The sequence below is a fragment of the Lissotriton vulgaris genome, chromosome 3_1 (assembly GCF_964263255.1).
Source record: "Lissotriton vulgaris chromosome 3_1, aLisVul1.2, whole genome shotgun sequence".
In the NCBI taxonomy this organism is placed as follows: Eukaryota; Metazoa; Chordata; class Amphibia; order Caudata; family Salamandridae; genus Lissotriton; species Lissotriton vulgaris.
The window spans coordinates 123,646,276-123,668,186 of record NC_141689.1 but is presented as its reverse complement, the minus strand read 5'-3'; positions in this window follow the sequence as shown (position 1 = coordinate 123,668,186).

Here is a 21,911-nt window from a genome sequence, read left to right as displayed (position 1 = left end):
AATTAATATCTGCTCTCAACTGGTTGATGAGGGATTCACTCTTGTCCTCAAGATCCTCTGGCTGTAATCTCCTCAGCGAGTTACCATGCAGAGCATCCCCTAGGCTGCCTGCCTCAATTGTGCTCCATTGTCGTACCACACTCAATTCTGGGGGGGGGAGGGGGGGGGGCTGCGTGGAGCTCCTAGCCTGAGGGATCCGGAACCTGATCAGGCAGTGGTCCAACCACCTACAGGGTCTGATGTCTGTCAGCCTAACCGGTGGCTGAGTGGATCAGATGAGATCTAGGTTATGTACCTTCTCCTGGGAGGGAGTATCCACAAGCTACTGCAGCCCCATTGTGGCCATTGTTTCCTCTAACCGACTGGGTATCTGGTCCCAGTGGTAGTTGAAGGCCCCCCACACTATGAGTTGTTGTTACCGCAAGCGTAGGTCGGAGACTATTACAGTGAGAAGGTTGTTAAATAGGGTGGACGGTACACCACCATTATTGCCAGGTACAAGGACTTGGAGTATACTTCTTACACTAAAATGTTGGCACTCTTTAAGCTCCGGCAAGCTTTTCTACTACTAGCTGTTTATTATGGAGTAGCGCTACCCCCCTCTTTTCCCATCCTGTCTATTGTGCCATAGGGCATTGTAGTCTATGGGTAGGGCTTCTACAATATCTGGACACGAGCCGTCATCAAGACAGGTTTCTGTGACTACTAGGATGTCAGGAACTTCCTCCTGAAATAGAGTGAAAATCTCTAAACTATGTTTCTGGAGGGAGTGTGTGTTGAGTACTACTGCCATTAAATCCATGAGGTTTCCTCACTCCATGCCTGCCCTTAGGTATATGGGGCTGGTTGGCCCTACTCTCTCCTCTCCCCTGTGAAATAAGCACGTTCTCGGCTAAAAGAATGCCTTCTACCTGCTTCTCCAGGGGGTGATCCCTGTGCTCTACTGCCCGCAACTCCTCCTCCAAGTAGGATTGAATTTGACCAGGGGTCCTGCCTACTGGTCCCATTCAGGTGCTTACAGATACAGATGGGCTTGTTTTAGGCGCATCTTCAGTGCGCTAGTACTTCGTCCACTCCTGCCTGGCACATATGCACTCCCTCGCCCCTCCCCACCAATCAGCCCTGCTGAGCAGCAGCTGTGGCCCCTGCAGCCACTAGACCGTGTTGAGGTGGCGGCAGTGGTGTAAGATGGTGCTCTGAATTAAAATTCCAACAGGTTTGTGCCTACAATTCAACCAGATTTGAATCACAGTTCTAGATAAAACAAAGTGTACAGTTAAAAAAATAATTTGTGAACAGATATTAAAAAATCACAGCTTTACTGCGCATGTCTCCACCACCTGGAGTAGTTAAATCGTGTCTCTCTTTATGCACTATGGAGTGCATGTAGTTCCTCTCTATTGCTCTGCTAAATTAATGGAGGCATGCTAGCTCAGCTAGCACCCTCATTGTACTCGTTAGCCATGCTTTTCTAAAGTAATTGAAAACTATCTTATTCCGATTGCCCTGCTCTTCTCCAAAATGTCTTTGTTGGAACGTCATCCTTTGCCCTGGGCACCCCCCAACTTTTTGCTGACTGGTACTGGTGGTAACTGACTCTTACTGACCCAGGGCTCTGCCTAGCCAGGTCCAGTGCCAGTGCTATGTGGAAAGAGACACACTTAGAATACATTGAAAACACCTGCATACAGTTGGGTACACTATGTGTTTGGGTACCCCTATGATTTGCATGACCTACCCCATAGGGCCCTAGTACCTAATAGGGCAGAGGGATTGAAACTACATATCAGTCCCTAGTATATAATAGGTCATGGTAGTTAAGAGGCCAGAAGCCCTTTCTGAATTTGCATATGTGCACTGCTATAGCCTAAGGTCAGTTTAAAAGTGGCTCTGTGTTGTAGGACTGCTTTTAAAAAGAATATTGTGCCCAAATTCTACTTTTTGGGTTTGGGGCACTTAATAATGGATAACTTACAATGGTTGTGCATATTATGTACCCCCAGGGCCTCCCCTAGGTGTCCCAGAGGTAGGGGGGCAAGTCGTTATAAGGAGGATCCTTATAGAATCTCATGGGGTTAAGTGAAATTGCAAATTGCACTACCTACTTTGTAATAAAGGGCTGACCAAAATCGACTTTGGTGCTAGGAGCACTGTGGAGGGAGGATCTGCAATATTTTTGCATATTCAGAACCCCTAAAGTCTCCTCAGGTGTTCCAGGGGCGGGGGTGCAGAAGATATATGCAGGGTACTTATAAAGTATGTTTTTATAAGCCATGGTGCTGGAAAAATGGCCCAAGTCATTCTTCCCATTTGCAAATCCCATGCCACATGGGTTAACATGGCAAGAAGTTATTAACTAACAATTCTTGATAGGAGAAGGCTAGAGATACCATTCAAAGACTTCCCTGAAAAGTATTAATAAACTCAACATTATCATATTGTTGAATATCTCCTAAAATGTACAGACAAGAAGTTGTAAGACGTTCTTGTTTATAAGACAAGATCCAGCCTTCCATTGGTCTGTCCTGATTGGTCAGATTTAAAGGGATTAGCCAGGCTTCTTTGAAGAGGTGATAAAGAGCCCCTGCGGTTAATCATCTCTGCTGGTAGGGCAGTGTTTTGCCACACAGGAATGCCAGAGCATGGGGAGGAGTCGTAAACTGTTGCGTCCCGTATATGTGCCCTGATTTAGGCTTTACTAAAACATGCCCTTATATAGGCACAATTCACATTGCCCTTATTTAGGCATAACTTTCTATGTCCTTATTTAGGCATGAGTCATGCACTCCAAATACAGGCATGGTCTTTCACCTACATCCGTCCATCCCATAGGTCACAACTAAGTTCTTAGAAACAGAACCTTAAGCTCTAGGGATTTTCCCCAGTACAGATTCATTGACTTCTCTTAGAAACTCATTAAATATGCATGAACCATTATTCCCCAGGGTTCATTCCTAATGTCTTCCTCTGTCCGACATTACGTCAATGCAATCCAGCCATAGCACGAGGTGAGTTTAAATATACCACCCTTTGCACATGCAAACCAGAGGAGACCTCTATTCCAGAGAAGCCTGTATTTCCCGGCCTGACACCCTGACCCGAGACGCTGTCATCTTGATTGCAGAGACTCCAGCTCGCAGTATTCTAACTTCCTTTCCAGGGTTTTAGAATTCGAGACCAGGAAAGAGATTCCACAACTCTCTCATTCTCAGGTATGGATATAACTTGAACCTAGAGCGACTCTTGGCATAACAAACTATAGCATACTATAGAATACCATCCTAGGGGAATATCACACCTACTTCACAACCTGTCCTACACCTAGGTTAGGCAAATTTGGGTCGAAGAAGTTAGGGAGCATTCCATGAGTAATCGTACTTTTAGCAATACGTTTTTATGTATGCAAATGCATTTCATAAGTAGTGAACAATGCTAGAGCACTACCATTTCTTTGCGCTTGTAATACTGTGCATTTTATATCTTGCATACTGTCTTACGATTGGAGTAGCTCCTATCTCTCACACAAGAAAAACAACTGTTCAATAAATACTTATTGAAACGCCCGTCTGTTATTTCTGTGTAACTCTGAGAAACTAAGCAGGCATGATTGGCTGAGCGAAACGTTATCTCATGTTTCCATGATTTTGAGGGATCAGGGTTGTCATGTTATGTGGTTGCCAGAAGCTATTCCTTTCTTGTCTTCAAGAAGTTTCTAGTGGCCCTGTGAGCTAGCTGGTACATGGTAAACAAGGTTAGCATACGCCAAACCTATAGTGCATGTTATCCAAAAGCACAGAGCCTATTTAAGGAAATAGGAACTACACTACATGGCGCTGCCCATGTTTGGTAAGGCATTTATTTAAACATTAGATTCTGGGTAACTCAGTTGTGCTGTTCTCAGAGACCGCTACTCACAAACTCCAAAGACGTTTGGAGTTTGTAGGGACAAAGTCCGCCATAGCTGAGTAGGAAACATCCTATGTATTAGCTGCTGGTTCTTATCAATATTGAAGGATGTAGTGTTCCAAAATGTTTTGCACCATATCTTGGTTTCCTTGAAACTAATTCCGTACTAAAAACAAAATGACTATGAATCCTGTGGATGCCAGGCAAGAACTCAAAACATGCAAGTTTCAAATAGGGATGAAACAGATGAGGACGTTACAATCATTCCTCCTAACATAAGGAAAGTTATCACTATCAAACGTACTAAACACGGCTTATCAGCCAGAGGTGGTAGAGTAGTCTTCCTTTTGGAGGCACATGAGGCACAAACAGAGGTGTTCTATTTCTTGGCTAAATTCCCAACAGACAATGAAGTAAAACACCATTTTCACTTCTACAAAGAAGATGAAGCACCAGCAGAATATACTACTTTTGGGGAAATTGAGGTTCTGCTCACTTACAAGGAACATAATATCTAGCTTAAAGGCGCTCTACAATGCATACAAAATAGAAACAGGCTCGGTCCACTAGGTCGACCAGGAGCTGCATGGCCGATTCTAGCCCGCTAAATACTTCATCCTGACATTGAAACAATGACAAAAGGTGAAATACTCAACTCAAGGAGTTAATAAAAATATACAGACAATTAGTTATATATGTCATGCGGACATTAAACGTCCAGCCATCATTGGCAATACCAACTCAAACTCCTTATCAGGAGAACACACTCAAAATTACTCCACACACAGTCATGGTAAAATGCCCACAAAAAACTAACAAATTCAATCCTGGATAGCTCAGGAAATCACACAACTCAAAGAAGTATTCCCAAATACTAGCCCTTATGAGAAACACAGAATTTTAACAATCGGTTTGCCAATGGTGAGCACCTCATGGGGCGCAATCTTTGCTGCCATATATACTAAAACTCATGGTATACCATCCTTAGCAGTGATACCAGATGGCTTAAGACAAATTTAAAATGAATACGGGGCTCTGAACTTTTGGATGAAATTACTGAACAATTTCAATCAGGTATCCATCAGGTATCCACCATTATATTATCCAATATTAAATGGGAGGCGACATCAGTGGCGATCCGCCAGTGCTTGAGGGATTTTGATTGAACAGAACAACAGCAAGAGGTACCCAGAATAAGAGAAACATCATATGCAGAATTAGGCAGAAACAGCTTAGGTGATAAAGCTCTTAATCCACAGCTGTTTGGAATCCCTGAAAAGGACACTGCAAAACAGAGCCCTACTTCTTCTAAAAAGAAGTGGGAAAATAACAAACAAAATGTTAAAAGGAACAGATCTCATTCCCGAGGTATGTCTCCCCAAAAGGAGCCCTGGGAAAAGAGGTATAACCTCAGGAATATGGAAAATTTGAAGAAGCCTGACAGGTATCAGGATACTGATGCACATTACTGTCATTCCTTTCAGGTCTCATCAAAAACGTCCAAACGAGGAGGAAAGTCAGAACAAAAGGAGGAACGCACAAAGTCCAAAGACAAACAACGCGTTCAGGAAAATAAAATCCAAACCTCAATTCAACAAAAAGAAGGTAGGAGGTCTAAAAATCAGACATGTTGAGAATTCTGAGGACACAGATACTGATGGGGAATGGGCACAAGCGATGCTGAACAGTGCAGCAGAAATATCAATAGCTCGCTAGAAGCTGAAGTAATGTTTAGAGATAGTGGACTTGAATGAGTACATCACGGTAGAGACTGCTGATATAAGGGTTAGTGCTCCACACAAATTATATGAAATAACACTCCGGATGGAGGGAGACAAGCCCAGAAAAATTAAATGACTCTTTTGGGAAAGACTATCAAGAGCTTATGATATCCTGCTAGCAGAAAGCGATTGGCCACTAGTATTCGTAAGGGAGTGCCCACATGGCGAAGACATAATTATGCCTGCCTTCTCCAACAACATTCCAATTCACCTAAAATACACATATGCCAGGAAATGGGCATTCACCCCACCACATAATACCACTAAAAAGTGAACCGACTGTACAGAGGCAGTATCCAATAAAGCAAGACGCTAAAAATCAGGCCAAGGAAATCTTAGATCTACTTCAAGACCAGGGATTGATTGAAACTTGCACCTCTTCAATGAACAGTCCTTTGTCTTCTGTAGCAAAACCAGAGAATACTTATAGTCTACTTTTAGAGTAAAGACATTTGAACTTGTGTTCCAAAACATTTGCTGTGCAAAATGCCCATAGTGCAGCTTTAATGAATAACATTGTGAGGAGAAATACAATACCACATTAGATATCTCAAACTGATTTTTCTGTCAAAATATAGCTCCTAAAAGCAGGTACTTAACGGAATTCTCAATAATGGGAACTCAAGGCCAATTTACTCGAATCCCCCAGGGGTATAAGTACAGCCCGGGGATATATTCAGCAAGGGTAAAAGAGTTAATACAGATTTATGATGATAAAGCATTTTAATATGTTGATGGTATTTATCTGACAGATGACGACTTAAACAATCACTTGAACAGGGTGAGTACCATAATATTGGGCTTCGCCTCTAAGGGCTACAAATTCAACTTTAAAAAAATGAGAATTGCCCACCTAAATGTCCTATTTTTAGGATAAGATCTTTCAAGTGAAGTCAAAATCCTGGCAACTAACTTTTTAAGAATAAATATACTCCAACCTTCAAAATCGCTGTAAAACGTACAATCGATACTAGGTTTCCTGAATTTTGGTAAAACATATATTTCGGTTGCGCAGAAAGGGTTAAGCCCTCTACGAATTAAGAAACCTGATTTCCCAGCAAAACATTGGACACAGGAACAGACAGAAATCCTGCACTCATTTTAAGCAAACATGTTAGCTACTAATCACTTACAAACACACGTAAACATACTCAATTTGGGCGATCCGAATAATTCCAAGTCTAACATTTAATGAAGGCGAAACTGTACCAATTGCATACAAATCACACTTATACACAACAGCAGAAATGCCCTTCACTTCAACAGAAAAAATTCTGACAGAAGTACAGACCACTGTAGCAAGAGAAAGAGCACTGGCTCAGGGGAAACGCATCATTGTCATTACTCCAGTACCAGCCTTAGTGGCTGTTATGAAATCAAGCAATCCTAATGCAAAAGCTTTACATCTAAGATGGATGTAATGGGTTAATTCTCTTGCTGCAACGGATGTTGAATACAGATGTGATCCAAATTCAAAAACACAAGCATTCCTGCAATTAAAACAAGAATGTCCTCTGCCAAATGAAATCCTGCCTCTTGATCAATATGCATTTATAATTTACACTGACGGCTCAGTGCAACCCACAACATAAAGCAAGCAAGCCTACAGTGCTGCATGCACAATTGTTAAAGGTTGCATGTGCAATAGTAAATTCTATCCCATGATCACAAAAACTCAGTCTCTAGTAAACTGTACAACTCAACTAGCTGAATTAAAAGCATTTATACTGGCACAGGTAAGCATGGATCGTGAATTCCCCTTGCTCAGAGAGTGTGATTCATTTTACTATGTTCGATCATTCAATGAATACTTACAGAATTGGGTTCAAAATGGATTCAAAGGTGGCACAATCAAGCACAAACTGCTTTGGGAACAATTAATTCTGTTGAGAAATGGACTACAAAAGACTCATGTGATTCATACACTGGAGTCATCAATGTGATGGCATTCATGTTGAAGGGAATTTATTGGCTGATAAAGTCGCAAAGGGGGTTGTTCGCATGGCTTCCGTAGCTCGTTAAAAAACGATAATAGAAAGTGAGATATTATTGGCTGTCTATGCTTCAACCAAAGTCATTGGCGCAGAACTTCCACAGAAATTTCCACTCAAGTACTCATATATAATTGATAAGAACAACGTTCCTTTTTCTTCAACCCCTGAAGTGGGGGAAAGAGTAATTCCAAAAATGGAACATAGATTAGGGCTAATCCTAGCAGCACCCGAGGGGATAGGCTCTGCTCATGCAGGTGTTTCTGCAACTGTTTGTTTACTAAAACAATGTTATTGGTGGCATGGCATGAGGAAACAAGCCAAGAACTATATGTTGGATTGTCATATCTGCCAGAAGATGAAAGTCTCCACAGTGAAACGTCCCCCACTGGCACCCTTGTTAATTTCAGACAAACCATTAGCCTGTGTTAATCTGGATCACTTTGGTCCCTTGCAAAGAGACGGCCATTATAAATACATAATGGTTGCAGTGGACTCCTGCTCAAGGTTCCTATGGACGTGGCCTCAGCACTCAGCTGACACTCGTACTGTTATAAAAGATGTGCGACTATTTACCAGCACATATGTAGTTGGCACACTACATTCAGACCATGGCCCTGCGTTTAGCTCTCGGGCTTACAAAGAGGCCATGACCAGTCTGGGTGTAGCATTGCAGTACTCCTCTCCATACTATACTGGGGGAAATTTGGTTGTGGAAAAACCAGGACATAAAGCATTCTATAACAGCTAGGGCATAAGACTCAGGAGATGGCTGGGTAAAACATGTTTATCGGGTCCAACGTTCCCTCAATAACTTGCCAAGAGCTTCTCTGGGGGGTCACTTCATATGAGGTCCTTTTTGGAACAGGAATGTGGGTACCTGATCTTGAATGTGAAGGCACAGTGGCGGATAACAAACCCTTTAATATCAAAGATGGCTTGGCTTTTTTATAGGAACTGAACGAACTAAGACTGAAACAAAGAGAAGTACTCCTGAAGCCAACCGCCAGTGGGGAAAAATCAGAAGTCCCCGCAAGGCCATACTGGGTCCCAAAAGTTGGGTGTTCCATTCAAAGAGAAAATTGTGAATAAAAAGGAATTTGGACCTTACTACAGAAAACCAGTACCTGTCTTATCTGTCCAAGGAGCAAGAAAAGTAAGGGCGCTAGAGCGCTGTGAGGCTCCATCCCCGCCGAGTGGGGAAATATCCTTCATCCCCATCCTAAGCCACAACTACGAACATCCGACCTCACCACAAGAGACCCGATTCACTGCTGATGCCAGTGATACCATCTTTGCCCGACTAGCCTTGATTTTAGCAGATGCCGCGACCGCCAAAACTGGGTTCAGGCTGCCGCGGTCCGCACCTGGTGTCAGTCAGCAGTCGGGAAAGGCCGCAGCTGTATGGGCCCAGACACTGGAGGATTGAACGGCGGCCTACCACGATTCACCATCGCTGATACATGAACAACGCTTTGCGAGGTGAGAGACAGCACCTGGGGGGGAGAGATCAAAAGCGCCACAGCAACGCGACTTGTACCCCACACGGGCCTTTTTGCAAAAACTCTGCACCATTGGGACAAGCCACGTACCAGATTAGGAGGTCAATGGCTGAGCAGAGACGCGGGAGTCAGAGGGAAGTCAGCGATGAGTGAAGTCTGGACTTTCTGAGTGCCGAGAGCACACCCTGCACACCATTAAAACGTATACATTGCAAACCTGATCTATTAACCACAACATCTGCCCGGAAATTACCGCTGCGAGGAAATACCGCCATTTTAGGTTGCGGAAGCCCTATGGTCCGAGGTAGGAGCAACCATTCTTAAGCACTAATTGCGATACTGTAATGCCTGCGAGCCCGCCAGTTAACTGTTTCCTGCATCTAGGGCCCTAGCAAGAACAGCACATAGCTACTGCACTCTGCCAGCAACAAGCTACGTCCATTTTACAGGCGGCCGTTTTAGGTCATATGGACTGAGTTATTGATCAGTGGTGCTCCCCACAAATGGGAACTTGAACCAACAATCCCCCTTTTGAAGAAGTGTGCCTCACGATTCATTACTTGTTATCGATCTGCCCCCTTGCTGCTTAATGCGATCCCGGGCGTCCCGGAGGGCCCTTGTTGCATTGGACCCTTCTCACTGTTACAAGTACAAGCTCTTGTACGAGCATTTCACAGACATTGTGTGCACACACTTAGTCAAGTCAAGTCAAGTCAGAGAATTTATATAGCGCACTGCATACCCAGATGGTCTCAAGGCGCTTAGAAAGGGGAGGAGGATTACTTGTCAAATATCCACGTTTTAAGTTGCTTTCTGAATGCTAGGTGGTTCTGGGTAAGGCGAAGGTAAGCGGGGAGTGAGTTCCATGTTTTAGCAGCCAGGTATGAGAAGGATCTGCCTCCCATGGTGGTCTTGTTGATGCGAGGTACAGTGGCGAGGGCTTGGCTGGAAGAACGTAGTTGGCGGGAGGGGGTGTAGAAGGACAGTCGTGAGTTGAGGCATTCTGGTCCGATGTCGTAGAGTGATTTGTGTGCGTGGGTTAGGAGTCGGAAAGTGATCCTCTTATTGACGGGTAGCCAGTGGAGGTCTTTAAGGTGACCAGAGATGTGTTCGTTGCGTGGGATGTCTAATATGATCCTGGCTGAGGCGTTTTGGATTCGTTGGAGTTTCTTCTGGAGTTTAGCGGTAGTGCCTGCGTAGAGGGTGTTTCCGTAGTCCAGTCGGCTCGTGACCAGAGCATGGGTGACTGTTTTCCTTGTTTCGGTGGGGATCCAGCGAAATGTTTTTCTGAGCATGCGAAGAATGTTGAAGCAGGAAGAGGATACGGCGCTGACTTGTCTGTTCATTGAGAGTGAAGAATCCAGGATGACGCCTAGGTTCCGTGCGTGGTCTGTCGGGATGGGTGCTTTTCCGAGGGCTTCCGGCCACCAGGAGTCGTCCCATGCAGAGGGGGATGTACCTAAGATGAGGACTTCTGTTTTGTCTGAGTTCAGTTTCAGACGGCTTTGTTTCATCCATTCGGCAACTTCTTTCATTCCTTCGTGTAGGTTAGTTTTGGCGGTGCTGGGGTCATTGGTGAGAGAAAGGATTAGTTGAGTGTCATCCGCGTAAGAGATGATGTTGAGGTTGTGTTGGCGGGCGATGGCCGCGAGGGGGCTCATGTATACGTTGAAGAGGGTGGGGCTGAGTGAGGATCCTTGTGGTACGCCACAGATGACTTCAGTGGCCTCGGACTTGAATGGTGGGAGGCGGACTCTCTGGGTTCTTCCGGTGAGGAACGAGGTGATCCATTCAAGTGCTTTTCCTTGGATTCCGATGTTATTGAGGCGTTGTAAAAGGGTGCTGTGGCAGACTGTGTCGAATGCTGCAGAGAGGTCGAGGAGGATGAGGGCGACTGTGTCTCCATTGTCCAGTAGAGTTTGAATGTCGTCTGTTGCTGCGATGAGGGCGGTCTCAGTGCTGTGTTTTGCTCGGAAGCCAGATTGTGAGGAGTCGAGGGATTTGTTGGCTTCGAGGAAGGTGGCGAGCTGGTTGTTGACAGCTTTCTCGATGACTTTGGCCGGGAATGGAAGGAGCGAGATGGGGTGGTAATTTTTGAGTTCGGTGGGGTCCGCTGTGGGTTTTTTCAGAAGGGCGGTGAGTTCAGCGTGTTTCCAGTCTTCCGGGAAGGTGGCGGAGTTGAAGGAGCAGTTGATGACATCTCGGAGGTGCGGTGCTATGACGGAGTCTCCTTTGTTGAAGATGTGGTGAGGACATGGGTCTGTGGGGGATCCTGAGTGGATGGAATTCATCAGGCGGATTGTGTCCTCAGTGGAGATTGGGTTCCAGTCGTTAAGGGTGTTCACGGGGGGAGAATGTTCAGCAAATGGTAGGGTGGGTTGGTTTCCGGGTTGGTTGTCGAAGCTGTTGTGGATGTCTGCAATCTTGTTGTGGAAGAATGAGGCTAGGGAGTCGCAGAGGGCTTGAGAGGGGGTGATGTCGTTGGAGTTGGCCGAGGGATTGGAAAATTCCTTGACGATGTTGAAAAGTTCCTTGCTGTTGTGGGCGTTGTTGTCAAGTCGATCCTTGAATGCTGTTTTCTTGGCCTTACGGATTAGTTGGTGGTGAGTGCGGTGGCGTTTTTGAAGGCGTCCTTGGTGCTAGTGGTTGGGTCTTTTTTCCAGGCCTTTTCAAGTAAGCGGCAGAGTTTCTTGGACTTCTTAAGATCATCGTTGAACCATGAGGCCTTTTTGCTGCCAGGTTTGCTTTGACGTTTTTTCAGTGGTGCTAAGGTGTCGGCGGTGTTGGATAACCATAGGGTGAGGTTGGCGGCGGCTTCGTTTGCGTTAGAAGAGTGGGCTGGGGTGTTTAGAAGGAGCGATGCGGAGATCTGGTCCGTGGTGATTTTGTTCCAGTTTCTTTGCAGAGTTGGTTGGAGGTGGTTGGTGGGTTTTGGTTTGTTGTAGGTGAAGTGAACGCAGCTGTGGTCAGTCCAGAGGAGATCCGTAGTGTGGCTGAAGGAGACATGATTGCTGGAGGTGAAGATGGGGTCGAGTGTGTGACCTGCGATGTGGGTGGGGGAAGTGACTAGTTGTTTAAGTCCGAGGTTGGCGAGGTTGTCTAAGAGGGTGGCGGTGTTGCGGTCGTTGATCTTTTCAAGGTGAAAGTTGAGGTCTCCCAGAAGGATGTAGTCTTTGGAGGGGAGCGCGTGTGGGGTGATGAAGTCTGTGATGTCTTCACTGAATTTTGCGCGGGGTCCTGGTGGTCTGTAGAGGAGGGTGCCTCTGAGTGTGGTCTTGGGGTCGATGTGGATCTGGAAGTGAAGGTGTTCAGAGTTAGCGAGGTTGGCGTCAGAGCTGGTTGAGATGCGGATTGATTTCTTATGGACGATAGCGATTCCTCCTCCTGTGTGGCTGGTACGGTCCTTGCGAGTGATCTTATAGTCTTCAGCGATGGCAATGGTGATGTCTGGGGCGGAAGAAGCGTTCATCCAAGTTTCTGTTAGGAAGGCGACGTCTGGAGAGATGGTGTCTAGTAGATTCCATAGGTCAATGGCGTGTCTGTGGACCGATCGAGTATTGAGAAGGATGCACTGTAGGTGGTTGGGGTCGGGAATCTGTGTTGTGGTCGTAGCGGAGATGTTGTCGGTGCCGATGAATTTGCAGGAGTAGCAAGAGAAAGGTCCATGGGTGTGTCCAGGGGCGGCTTGGACGCAGTTGGGGGCGCGACCGGGGTTAAGGGCTAGGAGGGTGGCGGCATCGTAGGTAATGCGGGGGGGCTGGGAGGGACGGGGGCCAGGGGGTATGGCGTTGGGCGCGGTCCAGGCGCGGACGGGCGTAGACGGGCTTACCTTTGGCGCACCTTCGGCATGGCCGTAGCGCGTGGACGCTGCGCGTGGGGACATTGGCCATAAATGGATGTTGGAGGGGGCGGAGCGTGGGAGGGGCAGCAGCTGGGAGGCGGTGGCGGGAGGAGGGGCGGACCAGGGGAAAACAAACAACAAAATGGAGGGTCAAAGGCTAATGGAGCCAGGGGCAGCAAATACACTACAGCGCCGAGTGTGCAGGACAAGTGGGATCCACAGTGGAGGTCTGATTGCCGAGTGCACTGGCTAGGGCTACGACCATTGCTACCTTGCACTGCGCTGCTGGTACTTTCTGCCAAGGCTTTCAGGTGGTGGGTTCCGCTTTAGGCTGCCTTGAGACACTGATCAGCGCCTGACCACTGACCGTGCCTCGTGTGTTCTCACCCCGCACTCCAGGTCTGCCCGCCTGCCTACATCATGGGGCGCACTGACACCAAACAAACTAAAATTACTTTTGAAGCTCGAAAAACACCCAGATCTAACTCGAAGGACCATACAGACTCTGATACCACAGACACTCCAGAGGAGGACTGGAAAGAGCTCCTGTTTGGCATGAAGCAAAGCCTCACATTCACAGATGCTAAAATAGACACAATGTTAGGCGGATGGACTCTGCGGTTACTAAATTGGATCAACATGAGCAACGCCTTAAAGAAGCCGAAACCAGGGTGTCTGACCTGGAGGACGGCGCCACTGCAAGCAGGGGTCGGATATCACGGATGGATAGGCTACTCAAGATCATTGCTGACAAGAACGAAGACTTGAAGGCCAGCTCCAGGCGAAACAAAGTACGCATTTTTGGCCTAGCAGAATCAACCAATTCAGGCTGTATGAAGGACTTCATTGAGAAGCTGTTTGCCAATCTGTTCAACAGGGACTCCTTCTCATTGCATCTCATGGTGGAGAGGGCAGATAGATCCCTGGCGGCTCGCCAACCCCGGGGGCACCACCACGTCCCGTGATAGTCCGCTTTTTAAACTATCATGACAGAGATGCAGTCCTACGCCCGGCTCGTAAAAAGAAATGAGTTCACTATGAGAATAAGACACCGGCGTTTTTCCCAGGTTTTACTCAATCAGTACAGGACATCAGACGAAAATTTGCTGCTGTCAAGAAAAAGCTCTAGGCGCAGGAAATACCCTACGCCATGATGTATCCGGCAAAAATGAAGATAACACATCATCCGAGACAGCACTACTTTTAGAACTTGCAGCAGGCTGAGGACTACTTCAAACAAAACCATCGTACAGCATCCGGGGAAGCGGAAACACGTGGGCGCTCCAGATCCCAATCTCCTCTATCGAACCCAGATTGAGGCACATCATTTATTGCAGAATATTTGTGACTCTCACTGGCGATCTTACTGGCCAAGAACTGACCTACATTGGTGAAGTATTGACATAACTAATGGTTTGTAATATGTCCTGCTCGGCCAATTACCTCTGTCCCTCCACGGCTGCCCGTCTTCGCAGCGGAGTAGCAGGTGGGTGCAAGTATTGAGGAGAGTGGGTGAGTCGTGAGCCCCTAGGGATTTCCCTATGAGGGCGATCCCCCAAATTTCCACTAAGGAGGGAAAGTAATCTTTAAGTAATGGGATTTCTGTGGGTGTGGGGGGATCGAATGCCCGGTAAGTTGGGGAAGCCGGTGTGGGTGGAGGGGGGATTTTCTACTACTGAAGTGATGCAAACAACTGTTTCAAAGATGTCAAGAACTTTGTGACTTGTGGGAGGAATGAAGGAACTGATAGGTCGTAAGCCCATAAGTGTACTTTCCTCTTGGGTGTTCTATGGTACACAAATATTACTGAAAAAGTGTCTCAACCGTAGAGTTCTCATGAATTTGTAAAACTATTTTTGTGGTATCCAATTCGTTGGTATGATATGTAGGTACAAAACGCATGCCCTTTTGAAGAACTTTTTCTTGTAATGTAGTTAAAGGAATCTGTGAAATGTTAATGACTAGATTCTGTGGCTCCTGGTCAATTTGGCTGGTGGCAGCGAAGTGGCTTGTCCGTTGGGAACTCCTTGATCTACGGTTGGTACGGGGCCAACCTCTAAAAAAGACTCAGTTTCAATATTGGTGTCGAATGTATTCCTGGTTCATTGGGAACCTTAGAAGTAAATGGTTGCTTAGATATCTTGGTACCTGAAGATGAAGGTTGTTATCTCAGTATACCTCTAGGGAATTCTTTACGAGATGTATCCTCTGATGATGATGTGTCTGAACGAAAAATCAAAACAAGACTCACGGAACACTGTAGTAACATTCGTACAAAAGATTTGAAGTCCTGTGTTGCAGCCCATTTTGTTCAAAATGCTTACAATCCCAGCCAAATTCACTTCTTGATTTTAGTAGTTCTTGAGAAAACTACACACAAGGACAATAATGAACATTTGTTACAACGAGAATTATACTGGATACACCGTCTTCACGCTCTTCAGCCTAAAGGACTTAACGAAAGACTGGAATTTAGTTGTCACCTATGATATATCTGGGGATTCATTGATTATTCGAGTATGATCTCTCTGTCTGTTTTCATGTCAGCTGGTTTGTTCCATTATTTTCTGTTTTCTGTTTTCATCTATTCTTTTTTATCTAACTTCATCCACATCTAATTATTTACTTTTCTTTCCTTTCCTCTTTATTCACCCTACTTTGCTTGGATTTTCATAATTGTTTTCCCCCATGTTTTCTTGTCATCTTCTTGCTTTTCTTTTTGAACCATTTTCCATGGCTCCACACTCTTTTCAATCTTCTTATTCTGCTCTCTTATCCATAAAGGACTATTGCTACATGCTATTTCTTGTTGAATATTTTTTGCTGTCAACTTTATTCAAGTGCATTTTGAACACTACTACGGGGTTGTTCCCTAGTTCACTATCTCCTCAATGCGGGCCTCTTTCTATGTTCACACTCAGCTTCCTTTTCTTAAGGAGCATGTGCGCATGCTCGGCGTCTTCCGGGTCTGCTGTTGACACGGATCGGGTCTTGCCCTGTTGACGCGTCTTTTTTCGTCTGTGGCATGTAAGTGTTCCCGACACCCACCAGGCACGTTTGGACTCTTTTGGCACAGTTTATCATATCTTTACTTTCAGTTTCCGTCTGGGCTAAATGGTGTGTACGTTTCCATGTACACTACGTGCAACTCACATTTTCTATTTGGTAACGATTTTTGTGCTGTTCCTTTGGGGTCTCCGTCACCTTCTGCACTGTGTTAACTACACGTAACCTTTTGTGTTCCGTCTGTTTCACCTTTCGCTAACTTTCTTCACAGTTCCGTGGAGCCTTGTAATTTTGCTATCACCATCTTTATTACCTTGCGTTTTATTTCACCGGTTTTACGCTTTATGGGACATTTGTGTAACTTACCTTGGTCATTTTCCTCCCTTTCTTTTGCACATACCAGGTTATGTTTAACCATTCGGGTGCCTACATCATAGCATTTTCTCTCTATGAATTTCTGTATTCTTACCCCCTTGTTATCAGCAATCTACATCAGTTTCTTTTTCACTTTTGACGCACAGATTTCCCCTGAAGAAGTGCAAATGCACGAAATGCATCGGGGATAATTTTACCACGGAGTATGAATTTATCTGACCATTGGATTTTTGTCATTAATGTGCTAAATATCACAATCATATGACATAATATGACGAACTGTGATATCTTTTGAACACGCAATGATCTAATCATTAAAGATCATAATCTTTCTCATCACAATTGAAGTACTTGTATATATTCATGCACGCGCTTCGGAGCATCAAGAGTGCCCAGGGGCTGCCCTTACTTGTTGTAAGGTTCTCTTTGTTATAACTGTCTAGCACTTCACGAACCAGGAGGTGATCACTCTGAGCCCCTATAAATAATTTTACCTTCATTTAACCCCATTGAAGGCCTGTTTTATACTTTGGAGTGCAGCGGCTTTCACCTAGTTTAAGTACAGATTATAAGAGAAGTAGGAATGTTGGATAACACACGTGATCTTAACAGATTGAAAGTGACATCTTGGAATGTGTGGGGTCTGAATAACCCTAGGATAAAAAGGCAGATCCTAGGTTAACTAGATAGACACCACATCACAGTCGCTCTGCTACAGGACACACACTTGAATCCCGGAACTACACCCCAGTTTGCTTCGAGATGGGCCTCACACCGTTGATTTGCATTATATTCGGGATACTCCCGGAGAGTACAAAACAATAGTTGATGGACAGAATGCAGAACAATGTCGTACAATCCCCCAAGTACAGAGATCTGGGCCTAAATCCATCATTTGTTTGCACTCCACACCACCCCAGTGCAGACATGGCCATATGCAAATCAGCCTTGACCCTGTGCCTCATGGGAACAGTCCAGCCCGAACTGCAAAGCCATGTCTTTCCTGGACCGGAATCAAGTATCCTAGGACCGGTTTCTGGCTATCAGCCATCTTCAGCCATGATAGCTTGACTCCAGTGGTGTGGAGAGCATGAGACTCATGTCTGCGCATACCCATCCCACTTGGGGTGACAAATGCAAAACAACGGTTGATGGACAGAATGCAGAACAATGTCATACATTCACCCCAGTACAGAGATCTGGGCCTAAATCCATCGTTTATTTGCACTCCACACCACCCCAGTCCAGACATGGCCATATGCAAATCAGCCTTGACACTGTGCCTCATGGGAACAGTCCAGCCCGAACTGCCAAGCCATGTCTTTCCTTGACCGGAATCAAGCATCCTAGGACCGGTTTCTGGCTATCAGCCGTCTTCAACCAGGATAGCTTGACTCCAGTGGTGTGGAGAGCATGGGACTCACGTCTAAGCATACCCATCCCACTTGGGGTGACAAATGCAAAACAACAGTTGATGGACAGAATGCAGAACAATGTCATACATTCACCCCAGTACCTAGATCTGGGCCTAAATCCATAGTTTTTTTGCACTCCACACCACCCCAGTTCAGACATGGCCATATGCAAATCAGCCTTGACCCTCTGCCTCATGGGAACAGTCCAGCCCGAACTGCCAAGCCATGTCTTTCCTGGACCGGAATCAAGCATCATAGGACCGGTTTCTGGCTATCACCCTACTTCTGCCAGGATAGCGTGACTCCAGTGGTTTGGAGAGCATGGGACTCACGTCTGAGCATTCCTATCCCACTTGGGTTGACAAATGCAATACAACTGTTGAAGGACAGAATGCGGAACAATGTCATACATTCACCCCAGTACAGAGATCTGGGACTAAATCCATTGGTTTTCTTTGCACTCCACACCACCCCAGTTCAGACATGGCCATATGCAAATCAGCCTTGACCCTGTGCCTCATGGGAACAGTCCAGCCCGAACTGCCAAGCCATGTCTTTCCTGGACCGGAATCAAGCATCCTAGGACCAGTTTCTGGCTATCAGCCGTCTTCAGCCAGGATAGATTGACTCAAGTGTTGTGGAGAGCATTGAGGAAAAGTAGAAAATGACTCACTCTCCCCACCAGGGATCTATCCAGCAGTTTGCATAATAAAGCAGCAAAGGAATTGACAGCCAATCTGTAAAATTAAAAGACATCTTTATTATATTTAATTATGAGGCTTCGTCGTCCAACCGTAGATTTACAATTGAAAGAGGGAGCCTGCCTGAGCTTTCTCAGGCAGGCCTTTTATACAAAAAGTTTGGCCCTAGGCTCACATTCTTGCTGTGAAAACATCATTGTAGGTTGCTCCCATGGTACCATAACAAAGCAGGCTATAATTATGAATTCCATTCTACTTGCCCAAACTGACCAACCCATCTTCCATCATGAACATATGTCAAACTTCACATATTTTCCTGTGCAGACCGGAGAAACTCACAATAGAACTGGTTTCCTCCCCATCATATAAACGGTCACCTCCCCATTGTAAAAGCCCAGAAGCAGAGAAACAGAGCCAGGTGTGGAAGATAGAAATGTAGGATAAGGGATGCTTGTGGATCATAAACAGGCATGGCTACTGTATTCGGCCTTCTAATCTTGCTCAGGCCAATGTACACAACAAGTTGCTCAGATCTTTAATATAGATTGACTAGAGGGCATGGACTGGTTTGGTGAGGCCAACATCACGTAGGCAGATTCAGCCTGTTCAGGTCAAATGGGAGTCAGGAAGAACTCAAGCTAAGGGGTACGTGTCCTTTAATACTTGCTCTACCAGAATCATTGGCTCATGTATATGCCTATGAAAAGGGCAACAACTAAAATGGACGCTGTTCACAACCTGGGGCCTGTGGGCTCAGAATGAATTTGCCAATAACTCCTGCATGCATCTTTGTATCGTGATGAAAATACACACACATATAAAACTTGCCATTTTCGTTTCTCTGATAACAGAATCATAGCAGAATAATGATATTTTAAACACAGGTTCAGATTTCAAAGAACCTCAGCATGAGACTCACGTCTGAGCATACCCATCCCACTTGGGGTGACAAATGCAAAACAACAGTTGATGGAAAGAATACAGAACAATGTCAGACATTCACCCCAGTACAGAGATTTGGGCCTAAATCCATTGTTGTTTTGCCCTCCACACCACCCCAGTTCAGACATGGCCCTATGCAAATCAGCCTTGACCGTGTGCCTCATGGGAACAGTCCAGCCTGAACTGCCAAGCCATGTCTTTCCTGGACTGGAATCAAGCATCCTAGGACCGGTTTCAGGCTATCAGCCATTTTTAGCCAAGATAGCTTGACTCCAGTGGTGTGGAGAGCATGGGACTCACGTCTGAGCATTCCCAACCCACTTGGGGTGACAAATGCAAAACAACAGTTGATGGACAGAATGCAGAACAATGTCATGAATTCACCCCAGTACAGAGATCTGGGCCTAAAACCATCATTTTTTTACACTCCACACCACCCCAGTTCAGACATGGCCATATGCAAATCAGCCTTGACCCTGTGCCTCATGGGAACAGACCAGCTCGAACTGCTAAGCCATGTCTTTCCTGGACCAGAATCAAACATCCTAGGACCGGTTTCTGGCTATCAGCCATCTTCAGCCAGGATAGCTTGACTCCAGTGGTATGGAGAGCATGAGACTCACGTCTGCGCATACCCATCCCACTTGGGGTGAGAAATACAAAACAACAGTTGATGGACAGAATGCAGAACAATGTTATACATTCACCCCAGTACAGAGATCTGGGCCTAAATCCATAGTTTTTTTGCACTCCACACCACCCCAGTCCAGACATGGCCATATGCAAATCAGCCTTGACCCTTTGCCTCATGGGTACAGTCCAGCCCGAACTGCCAAACCATGTCTTTCCTGGACCGGAATCAAGCATCCTAGGACCGGTTTCTGGCTATCAGCCGTCTTCAGCCAGGATAGCTTGACTCCAGTGGTGTGGAGAGCATGGGACTCACGTCTGAGCATACCCATCCCACTTGGGTTGACAAATGCAAAACAACAGTTGATGGAAAGAATGGTGAACAATGTCATACATTCACCCCAGTACAGGGATCTGGGCCTAAATCCATCGTTTTTTGCACTCCACATCACCCCAGTGCAGACATAGCCATAAGCAAATCAGCCTTGACCCTGTCTGTGCCTCAGAGGAACAGTCCAGCCGGAACTGCCAAGCCATGACTTTCCTGGACCGGAATCAAGTATCCTGGGACCGGTTTCTGGCTATCAGCTGTCTTCAGCCAGGATAGCTTGACTCCAGTGGTGTGGAGAGCATGGGACTCAGGTCTGAGCATACCCATCCCACTTGGGGTGACAAATGCAAAACAACAGTTGATGGACAGAATGCAGAACAATGTCATACATTCACCCCAGTACAGAGATCTGCGCCTAAATCCATTGTTTATTTTCACTCCACACCACCCCAGTTCAGACATGGCCATATGCAAATCAGCCTTGACCCTCTGCCTCATGGGAACAGTCCAGCCCAAACTGCGAAGCCATTTCTTTCCTGACCGGAATCAAGCATCCTAAGACTGGTTTCTGGCTATCAGCCGTCTTCAGCCAGGATAGCTTGACTCCAGTGGTGTGGAGAGCATGGGACTCAGGTCTGAGCATACCCATCCCACTTGGGGTGACAAATGCAAAACAACAGTTGGTGGACAGAATGCAGAACAATATCATACATTCACCCCAGTACAGAGATCTGGGCCTAAATCCATAGTTTTATTGCACTCCACACCACTACAGTTCAGACATGGCCATATGCAAATCAGACTTGACCCTGTGCGTCATGGGTACAGTCCAGCCCGAACTGCCAAGCCATGTCTTTCCTGGACCGGAATCAAGCATCCAAGCACCGGTTTCTGGCTATCAGCTGTCTTCAGCCAGGATAGCTTGACTCCAGTGGTGTGGAGAGCATGGGACTCACGTCTGAGCATACCCATCCCACTTGGGTTGACAAATGCAAAACAACAGTTGATGGACAGAATGGTAAACAATGTCATACATTCACCCCAGTACAGGGATCTGGGCCTAAATCCATCGTTTTATTGCACTCCACACCACCCCTGTCCAGACATGGCCATATGCAAATCAGCCATGACCCTGTGCCTCATGGGAACAGTCCAGCCCGAACTGCCAAGCCATGTCTTTCCTGGACCGGAATCAAGCATCCTAAGACTGGTTTCTGGCTATCAGCCGTCTTCAGCCAGGATAGCTTGACTCCAGTGGTGTGGAGAGCATGGGACTCAGGTCTGAGCATACCCATCCCACTTGGGGTGAAAATGCAAAACAACAGTTGATGGACAGAATGCAGAACAATCTCATAATTTCACCCCAGTACAGAGATCTGGGCCTAAATCCATCGTTTATTTGCACTCCACACCACCCCAGTTAAGACATGGCCATATGCAAATCAGCCTTGACCCTCTGCCTCATGGGAACAGTCCAGCCCAAACTGCCA